Source organism: Clarias gariepinus, chromosome 2 (assembly GCF_024256425.1).
Source record: "Clarias gariepinus isolate MV-2021 ecotype Netherlands chromosome 2, CGAR_prim_01v2, whole genome shotgun sequence".
NCBI lineage: Eukaryota > Metazoa > Chordata > Actinopteri > Siluriformes > Clariidae > Clarias > Clarias gariepinus.
In genome coordinates, this window is record NC_071101.1 from 6765825 (window position 1) to 6776762 (window position 10938).

Below are 10938 nucleotides of genomic sequence, written 5' to 3' on the forward strand. Positions count from 1 at the left end.
ATCATCTCACAAATGATAAAGCTGAGGCTCCTGGGTTGGAACATCTTCCTCCGCCTCCCGTCTAGCCTTGAAGGTTCAGCAGCTTTTTGGAATGACAGTAGGGATATGAAAACTAAATCGGTTCCATTAGAGAGCTTGTTCGTCCAACAAACATTGTCTAGGTACTAGGACACCAACTGTTACTAGGACACTAGATACTAGGACACCGAGACAATTGGCTATACACAGTATATTGTATCTGATATAGTATATATCTTATAAGTTGCACAATTTGTATACACTCCTATTTGTTGTGCTTTTGGTACTCATGGCTAAGCTGCAGTTTGTTGCTATGTACCTGTACTATTCAAAGACAATAATGGCTATAAACATTTATTAGGCATTACACAAATTACATGTCTGTAAAATCAATCAATTCACTTTGTTATTAGATTGCATGTGTACTCCTGTGGTGTCACATCATCATCATCATCATCATCATCATCATCATCATCATCATCATTGCCATCAAAACGCACGGATCCAGGTTAAAAGCAATTTAATTAAATTTATATAGTACATTGTTACAGTGTAGCTTTACAAAAATGTACATTACAGAACTAAACTTGAGATCTATCCCAGATAAGAGTGGACACAATTTTTAAAGTGTTTAAGTGACAGAATAAAAGTGAGTGATGAGATGATGATGATGAGATCCTGGATAAGTAAGTGATAGTGGAGTCACACAGTGACCTCATTGTTCTTCTCTCTAAACATTGGAAGAGTTCTGTGTGGATTTCTGTAGGTTGAAAATATAGTCACAAAATATATCACATTTCCAATAGACACGTCACTGTAAGCTGGGTGCAAGTACTGTATATAGGTTATTGATTTGAAATAAGGGCTATGATGAACATGGAGTGCCAAAGCCAGTGGTGTAGAGTATGTGGTATCAATGGTATAGCTAGTGGTTATGCTACAAGAACACAATGTTACCTGTTACATATTTTATTTAAAAATAAAAATAAAAAGAATAAAGAGTCCACAAAACCCATCTTCACCTCTTTAGTGCAGTTTGATAGTGTCAGTCTGCTGGTTTTATAAATCACATGTTTGCATCTTAATAGAGATAAATTGCTGACTCAACTTGAATTCTTTAGTTTATTCAGTCTCCAAAGTTTTTAATAACACAATGATACCTGTTGTCTCAACCAATACCACTGTAACAAGTTGGGCCATCTATCTTTGATATCGACTCTTTATTCAGTAGTACACTTTTATTACTTTTTGTGATTTTATTACTATGCATATATTACCTTATATTCTATACAGTATTTTTGCTGTAGCTATGACTTTATTTCATCATTATATATCTATGATTCCAATAATAATAATAATAATAATAATAATAATAATAATAATACATTAATTAAGTCATTAAGATGGTTAGGTCACAGGTTGCCAGTGCTGGGCTCTTTAACAAGGAACTTAACCCTCTAATGTTCAATTGTATAATGTTTAGCGTATAATACGATAAATGCTGGATAGGAGCATCTGCCAACTGCCATAATGCAAATGTTTATTAGATGTTTTTTTTTGTTTATTAGCAGAATATAAATGAATACAAGTGTTATTTATTTTTTTAACAGTAAGTTACTTGTTTACTGCTGAAAGTCACAGTTTGTTAAGATAAACTAGCTGCAATATTACACCATTTATAACTTTTTTCCATTAAATAAATTAGTCAATTAAACTCTCAGTCACAATGGAGAATGTTGCAGTGTGAAATGATTAAGGAATCAGGTCTCCTCCGTTCTCTGCTCTCACTTCTTTCCAGGAGAATAAGGGCTCCAGGTATCAGGACTTTTCTTATCACCCTGCTGCAGAGACTTATCGAGGCCATGTATGATGTCTATTGTAGGTAACCATGGAGGAGACCCCCTTCTTGGAGAGACAGAAGTGAGACCAAATTTATTTTATCATTATTATCTCATGTGTACAACTTTATAAAGCACAATAGCAGTAATGAAATAAAGTAGTCTAAATGACTGAACTCATCAGTTATACCCGTTGAATTATGCGTTCTAATTGGCCACAAGGTGCTGCGTGTCTAACTTAATGAGGAATGATAGTACTAAGGAAGTAAAGTAGAGTAGGAGCACTTACATGAGAAGATCAGGATGAGGACGAAGCTCCCTGGCACAAATAAAAGACAAAAAATAACAGTTACAGTAAGTTGAATATTGAACCACTAAGAGTTACTGTTAAATCTGTAAATTGTGTGTGTGTGTGTGTGTGTGTGTGTGTGTGTGTGTGTGTGTGTGTGTGTGTGTGTGTGTGTGTGTGTGTGTGTGTGTGTGTGAAATATGACACAAACATGTGCAGTGCACATGCATGCTCCATGTCACCAATTAAAACACATATGCATGACATGATCAGGATCTGTTTTAAACATTTGTGGAGGGTAAAACTGTAACTTAAATATTTCTGCCATCTTCAGGACAGAGACGTTTTTGTTTGTGAGTGTTATGTGTTTACTCTATACAGAAAGCAGAACTTGTTTCATGTACAAGTATTTATTTAATACAAAACCTACAGAAGAGGATTAGGGTCATATAATAAACTATTTATTTCAGTTTTTATTACATTTAATAAAATGTTATTACATTATTACAATATTATTACAGTTTTTCTCAGAATTCTGACCTCAGATGAAACCTTCGGAGAATAAAGTCAGAACTCAGATTTATGTAATCCCTAATCCTCTTCTGTAATTAAACATCTTAAGTGCTTAACACTCTACAATATTCCTTACTGAAATGATTCACATTGCACAGAACACTCACAAAAGCATAACCATGTCCTGGGTCTGATTGAAGTCTCTGTAAAAAAAAGATTATCACTGTCATTTTATTGTCTTTATCATTCTTCATATTAGTCTATCCATGTCCCTTATTCTGCTCTCTTCATCCTTAATTCCATAAATACTGCACATATTCCCACCCTGTACCAGAAAATTATAAATGAGTAGCACGAGGCAAAAGTCCAAGATGTCAGTTTTTATTGATTAATTATTTCTGGAATTTGTCTCCAGAAAAATTATAATTATGATGTAAAATTATACTTGAACGCATGTCTTTGCCTTGTTCATATCACTAAGGATCTGTTTTTTTTTTTTTTTTTTTTTGGTTAAAATGTTAGATTGTAAAAATAAACTGTGTGCAGTACTGTGCAAAAGTATAGGCACATGCCTACTGCTGTAAAGCAAAGATTGGACATTGAAAATACTATAAAAAACAAGTGAACATAAATTAATAAAACAAGGTCAATAATTGTTGTGACGAGCCTTTGCTTAAAATATAATCTCCCTTTTTTTATAGGTGTGTAAAGTTTTATAGGGAAATGAGCTGATTAGTTTACTGAACATCCTGCAGAACCAGACACGGTCCTCCTGAGAACTTTGGAGGATGTTCTGAGGACCTGTTGTCTGTTACTGCATGAATTTTAATGGGGTTTTCATGGGTGTATTTGGCCGAGCTTTAAGTATCATATAGACTTTGTTTTATCGCAATCTGCTCATGGGACGAGAAGACATGCAACTTTGAAATTGAAATAAAAATCAGCTTTATATCATAACTAGATGTGCCCACGACTTCGTTAGTGTGGAATTTAATTGCACATTTATAAGTGCATTTAAAAAATGTACAACGGCATGTGTTAAATTTTGGAATTAATTACAATTTTACACGTTAACGTGAAGTGCACGGAATGAAGATGTAAGATTGCTTTTATTACGTAGATTTCAATTGCACACACATGAGCTCCAACAATGAATTAATGATTTTTTCAGGGTTGATTTTTTTTAATGATAAGGGCATTTGTAAATTTTAAATTAGCATATCTTCTCTTCCCATGTGAAAAACATTACAATTCATTCAGTTGTTTTTATGTGATGCATGCACAAACAGCCGGACAGACAGACAAACAAAATTTCCAAAAATTACCCTGATGTGTTTTATTACTCATTTTATGTCCACACAAAGTCTGCGGGTGTGCGAAGAGGCGGGGCCCCGGGAAAGGGCACAGCTGGTGAATGATCCGTTATTGGATCCCAGCACTATAAACACAAGCCAGGTAGTGTAGCGATCCCAGTCACCACGACAGACTCCCATCAGTGGCCGCCCCCAAGGAGAGCCAGGAATCGAACCCAGACCCTGGAGGTGCAAGGCGACAGTGCTAACCACTACACCATCGTGCCGCCTTTCAACAGATCTCATACATTTTTAAAATGCCCTTATGAGTGTGCAATTAAATTCAATGTGGAAAAAGTTGGGGACACAGCTACAGTAGTAAATAATTAAATTGGTACATATATAAATACATTAGACTATACTGTATACAGTAGGGCCATGGGCACTCAAGGCTCACCCATGCAGGGACCAAATAGCAGTTCATCAGGTCTGATCGTGAGGAAAAGTCAAAGTAGTACAACACCCAGTGCACCACAGCCTGCTGCACATGTGGCCCAGGATGAGCTTAATAACATACGTTTTTTTAAGTTTTAATAATTTCTTATCTCTTATTTTTGTAATGTGAATAACCTACAACAACAAAGATTACAGACGCAAGAAAATGAAGGAAGAAATCATGCATAAACTCCTGTCTTACTCTTTCGTGACAGAAATGATAGAACTTTACTTACCTTGCAGTTTTGTTGTTTTCTAGGTCATCAGGATAGGAAGTGGAGTTGGGTTCACTTGAGAAAAAAAGAATCATCTTAAGTGTTCTACCTTTGGGAGTGCTGCTTTAAAACATCTATTTATTTACACATCAGTTTACACTGCACATAATACCAGTCAGTATAATACAGTATATAATATATCTTATCCTAGTAGCCACCATCGTCTCACCTTGTGCTTTCCAACGTGACATTGGTGCGCAGTGGAGACCCGAGAACAGCGCTCAAGAGAAGCGTGCCGAAACACCAGGGAGGGAGCATGACGAGTCGCCTTGGTTAGTGCACTCTCACAGATCTGAGCGACCTCATTTGGCCCTCATTTATACACTGAGATACACTGAGGTGACTGTCCCACCCTTCCGTTTCACACATCTGTGTTGGTTGTTCATTTGTGGAGATGTTTCTCACAGTCACAGGGAATGGTGTTGTTTGGAGAAGACAAGGACATACACTTTACCTGGTATAAAAAAAAAGGCAAATAGTGGATTGATAGGAATAAAATAAAACAAATATGAGAGAGCCATGGGAATGGGTTCAAGTCCGTGACCTGAGTCTGTGTGAATGGTGTGGAATGTAATCAGTGAAGATTGAGCTTGCTAAGAGAAAAACAGAGATAGGGGTGTTTTACAGCACACACACAAACACACACACACACACACCCTCACACACACACATACACACACTAGAGAAAATTCATTCTACACATTGTGAGAAACCACATGAATGAGGATTGTTAATTAGATACAAATAAAAGAAAAAGAGAAAAACACCTATTTATACCTAACAAAGAATAATCACATAATAAACATTAAAGAGTACTCATTAAATACTTCATTAAAAAAATAATCAAAGAGTAATCATCAGATAATAATTCTCAAGAAACAATGAAATAATAATTTTCAAATAATCATCAGAGTGATTATGAAATACTGATCATTAAATAATAATAATCCAAAAATAATAATCAAATAATATCCATCAAGTAATAATCAAATAGTACTAATAGAAGTAAAAATCAACAAATAATGATCAGATAATGCAGAGAATAGTCATGCAAAAGGGTGAGAGTGAAAACCTACACAATCATGAAATAAACTATAAGTAAAAAAAAGTGTAAAAGTGGGCAAGACTTTGAACTGACCATATTTTAAAATTGGTTTAATATACAGAACATCTGTTTTATTAGACTGGGTAAGAACCAGTTTGGTCCAACTGCTTTTCTAAAATTGTGCTTACTAAATATTTTGTAAAACCATTCTGCTTATACACGGAGAGTAATGATGATGACGATGATGAGGATGAGGATGATGATGATGATGTTGGCTAATCTCACTTGCTTCAGCCAAAAAAAATCCAGCTTGCTCCTTTAAAAAGGATGTCCAATCTCATATGCATAATTTGACTAATATAACCTACTTCATCGGAAAATGTGATCAGACCCACCTGCCACAGTAGACTACTTGATCAACACCCCCAATAATTCATTCTTTATTCTCCAGCATAAAGAATGAATTATCCCACATGATCCTACAGAAGCGTTTGACCAACCCCATCTGTTCTGTTGGAGGTTTGACCAGCCCTGCTTCCGCCTGCCCAGAGTTTGACAAATCTTACCAGAGCCTGCAGTCATTCTGTCCAATCGTCTCTGCTCCTGTGGAAAGTTCAATCAATTGTACCACGTCTTCTAGAAAGTCTGACGTGTCCCAGCTTTTCCTGCAAAAGTTACAATATTGAAGTCTGTCTGTGGTCTGACTTGTTTTGAGCCGTAAAAAAAAAAAGTTTAAAGTCTCTCATCACACTGATCATCACTATTACCTCAAATAAAAGAAGAGACAACGTCCAAAACTCAGTTTTATTTCAGCAGAAACTACAGGAAGAGAAGCGGGACAGTAAAGAGAGTAAAGACAGAAATCGCAGCATTGTGTAGAACTGAAACTCTACTGTAGATGATCATAAGCAGCTCTGGGTTAAACTCTATCCACTAGCCTTCACACTGACTCTTTCTGAACGTGACTGGATAAGAGACACCGTCATGTGAGACAGTACAGATAAGTTCAAGCTCAAGACAGTACAGTTCAAGTAACCGATCTTCCTTAGTTCTTCTGCATTGGTCAGAACGTTGTTCTTCGTCTCTAAGCCATCAACTGTGCAGCTCACCAGCGCCCCCTGTGGAGCGTAACCAGACAGCAGGCAGAGCAGCGAGACTGTATCATTGGACAGCTGATGAGAGGATGGGGGGGAGCAGGGAAACAGAGGGATTCACCGATGTCCCGGCTAGAAGCAAAAACACATTTCAAAATATTGTGTAAATTCTGTGCGTTCCAATAGAAACAGGAATGAAAACTCTGAAGTACAACAAACATGTTCCAGCAGAAGGAGATTATTTCCCAGTTACTCTTTATATTGTGGAGAGGCTAGAACTTTAGTTGTTGACTCACAATCAGCAAATCTATTAGAATTTAGACTTCAAATGATATAAATAAATTGAACACATCATTTTCTGTCCTTTCAACCACAACTGACTGCAACAAACCCAAGCGTAGCTGGGAACAGAAATAAACATCCAGCTGCTTTCTTCTGGGAATTAAGTCTCTTGGAAGGGAGTGAAATGTGCTCATCTGGTGTAGTTGGTTTATTACCAGCATTAAGGTTAATTAAATTGTCAATAACCCTATTGCTACAGTATTAAATAAGAACCCTGGTTATTAATCTAGGTTAATAGGAATCTTATTTTTGTTATCTTCTGTAAGAGTGGAGAGATACATTGATCTAGCAGCACTAAGAGACTGAGTTTAAGTTATTTTAAAGTGCATTTAATACTATACTTAATACTTTTTGCTGCAGTTATGGCTTTATTATATAATTATTTATCTATTACTTTTCCAAATAATAATAATAATAATAATAATAATAATAATAATAATAATAATGGCATGATGTAAAAGATTTTTTTTACTCATCAAATGAAACATCACAACCCAGATAATTATTATAAGAGTGAGAGTTTTTGTTTATTAACAGAACATGAATTAATACAAATGTTATTTAATTGAATATTAATCATCAGTATATTACTACAGAACATCGAGTTTGGTAATGATAGTTAGTTTTAATGTAGGCTTTATGAAATGGTTATCATATTTAGCTTTTACAAACTCGATAATAAACAAGTTGCTGTCAGAAATGAACAAAAGAGCCCACAATGTTGCAACATTTATATTTTATTTTTCCCATTGTTATTAACACTTACAAATTAATTAGTCATTGAAGGAAAATCATTTTCACGCCGCAGTTTGGCATCATTTTGAATTAAACCCATATCAAGTCATAATGGTAAATGTTGTAGTGTGAAATAGTTAAAGAATCCACTCTACATCTTGATCTCTCACTTCTTTCCAGGAGAATAAGGGCTCCGGGTATCAGGACTTTTCTCATCACCCCGCTGCAGAGCGTTGTCGAGGCCATGTACGATGTCTATTGTAGGGAACCATGCAAACACTTTTCCGCTCCTATAGACAGAAGCGAAACAAAGCTATGTTCATAAAAATTCTTTAACTTTATAAACAACAATAGTAATAAAGTACAGGAGGAGCACTTGCATGGAAGCTGTAACATCCTGGCTGTAGACACCAGTAAGAGACACAAATAACAGCTAAGTTAAATATAGAACCATAGTTACAGTTCAGTTAAATCTGTGTGTGTGTGTGTATGTGTGCAACATGCTGTCTTGATGACGTAACTGTTATGGTAGGATTATACCAGTGTTGAGTTCTACATTCTAATTGGTCAGAAGGTGTTGATTAATTCTCACTAACAGCAGTTTAGACAGTAACACAGGTTTATATTAATGTGTCTGTATGTATATATGTGTGTATATATATATTACAGTAATCACATATTATAGGCCTATATTACAATAATATATTATTAAATTGTATACCAATAAATGCATAACACTCAGAATTATCTGTCCTGAATAAGTTTTACTATATATTTTATATATTCTGAGTGTTATGCATTTGTTCTACACAGAAAGCAATACTTGCTCTATATACAAGTACAGATTTAAAAGGATTATTACGGAAGAGGATAAGGACAAACCTAAACGAAACGTCCATCTTATTTTATAGAAGTTCACAGAAACGACAGAACTTCACTTACATTAGAGGCATTGAGTCCTTATTAGTGTTCTTCCTTTCTGAGCACTGCTTTTAAACATCCTGCAAATTTACACTGCACATAGTTCAACTTAGTATAATAAATAATATACCGTATTATTGTAGCCACTCCCTGAGATGACAATAGAAAGAAACCTTAAAAGGAACCAGATTAAAAGTTTTATCCTGCAACCATACTGTACTGTGTGTTATATTAAGAGTTCATATAATAGTAATAATAATAATAACTAGAGAGGTACATTTCCTGAAGAAAATGTGAGTGGTGCTTGCCGTGGCGAAACTCGCCCGCCCCGTAGCTCTATGACAATGGGATCATAGGCCGGGAAAAAAAAAAAAAAAAAGACAATGGGATCATAGCATCATGCTAATCATGCTGAGTGCAAAATGCTAATATAGCTGGAAGTATGCTAGCAACATGCTAATATCCTTAGCATAATGGTAGCAACATGCTAAGCACTCTAGCATCATTTCAGCGACATTCTAATGATGTTTAGTGCAAAATGCTAATATGGTTAGCATAACGCTAGCAACATGCTAATCAGCCAAAAGTCATTCTAATCACACTAGCATCATGCTAGGAACATTCTACACATCTTATTAGCAAAATGCTACCAAAGTTAGCATGATGCTAGCGATGTGCTGCTATAATCAGCATCATGCTAGCGACATGCTAATATCGTTAGCATAATGCTAGCAACATGCTAATCCTGTTAGCATCAAGCTAACAGCATGCTAGGGGGCGTGGCTTAAGAGCATCATGATCAAGGCAAAAGACTGACTGATTGCTTAACATTGAGACCAACTATGGATCCCACTGTAGAAGAGACAGGGGGGAGGGCTTATTTAACTCAGTCTCTTCTACAGTGGGATCCATAGTTGGTCTCAATGTTAAGTCCATGCGCCCTTCGAACAGTCAGAGCACCCTACTCCCGAATAAGCCGCATGGTTTGACACCTCAATCATCGGTCTACGACAAATGGTGCGGGACTCAGTCAACGTCGGTCTTGATGTTAAGTCTATGGGCGTTTAATTGCCCCCTGCGGGGGTAATTAACTGCCCAGCCCTTAGAACAGTCAGAGCACCCTACTCCCGAATAAGCCGCACGGTTTGACACCTCAATCATGGGTCTACGACGAACGGTGCAGGACTCAGCAAAAGTTGGTTTCAATGTTAAGTCTATGGACAGTTAATTGCCTCCTGTTTCAATGTTAAGTTTATGGGCAGTTAATTGTCCCCTACGGGGGCAATTAACCGCCCAGCCCTTCGAACAGTCATAGCACCCCATTCCCGAATAAGGCAAACGATTTGACACCTCATTCATGGGTCTACGACTAAAGTTCATCTCAACGTTAAGTTTATGGGCAGTTAATTGTCCCCTGCGGGAGCAATTAACTGCCCAGCCCTTCGAACAATGAGAGCACCCTACTCCCGAATAAGCCGCACAGTTTGACACCTCATTCATGGGTCTATGACGAACGGTGCGGGACTAGTAATTTTCCAAAATTCCCATTATAAGTCTATGGGCAAAGTCACCAAAATCCCCATTCAAATTTTATGGGGCAACTTTGGGGACCTCTCTTGCCCCGGGGGTCGAACGTATCCCCCTATGCAGGGTATCTTCTGACACAGGTAGCAAACCTCTTCAAATGTCGTAAATTTGACGTTTCTACAAAATTCCCTCTCTGCGCTACAATCCGTCAAAGTTGGCCTTAATGTTAAGTCAATGCGGGGGCAATTAACCACCCACCCCTTAGAAAAGTCATAGCACCCCATTCCCGAATAGGACGCACGATTTGACACCTCATTCATGGGTCTACGACGAACGGTGCGGGCAACCATACTGTACTCTGTGTTATATTGAGAGTTCATATAATAGTAATAATATTATTAATAATAATAATAATAATAATAATAATAATAATAATAATAATAATAAAGAAAAAGCCTAAGACTTTTGCACAGTACTATAGGATTATGGGTACCCAAGGCTCACCCATTTAATAACAGGGAAGTTTTAATAATTTCTTACTTTATAATGCGAAT

At 36.6% G+C, this 10938-nt stretch overlaps 1 long non-coding RNA gene across 1 annotated transcript; it reads right to left on the reverse strand.

Moving 5' to 3' along the window:
- Window positions 1–2741: 2741 nt before the first annotated feature.
- Window positions 2742–5071, reverse strand: LOC128518025 (uncharacterized). The gene is made up of 3 exons (XR_008357554.1): window positions 4890–5071; window positions 4682–4735; window positions 2742–2861 (listed from the first exon to the last, which is right to left on the reverse strand). It is a non-coding gene; the product is annotated as an uncharacterized LOC128518025 (long non-coding RNA).
- Between the last annotated feature and the right edge of the window lie 5867 nt (window positions 5072–10938).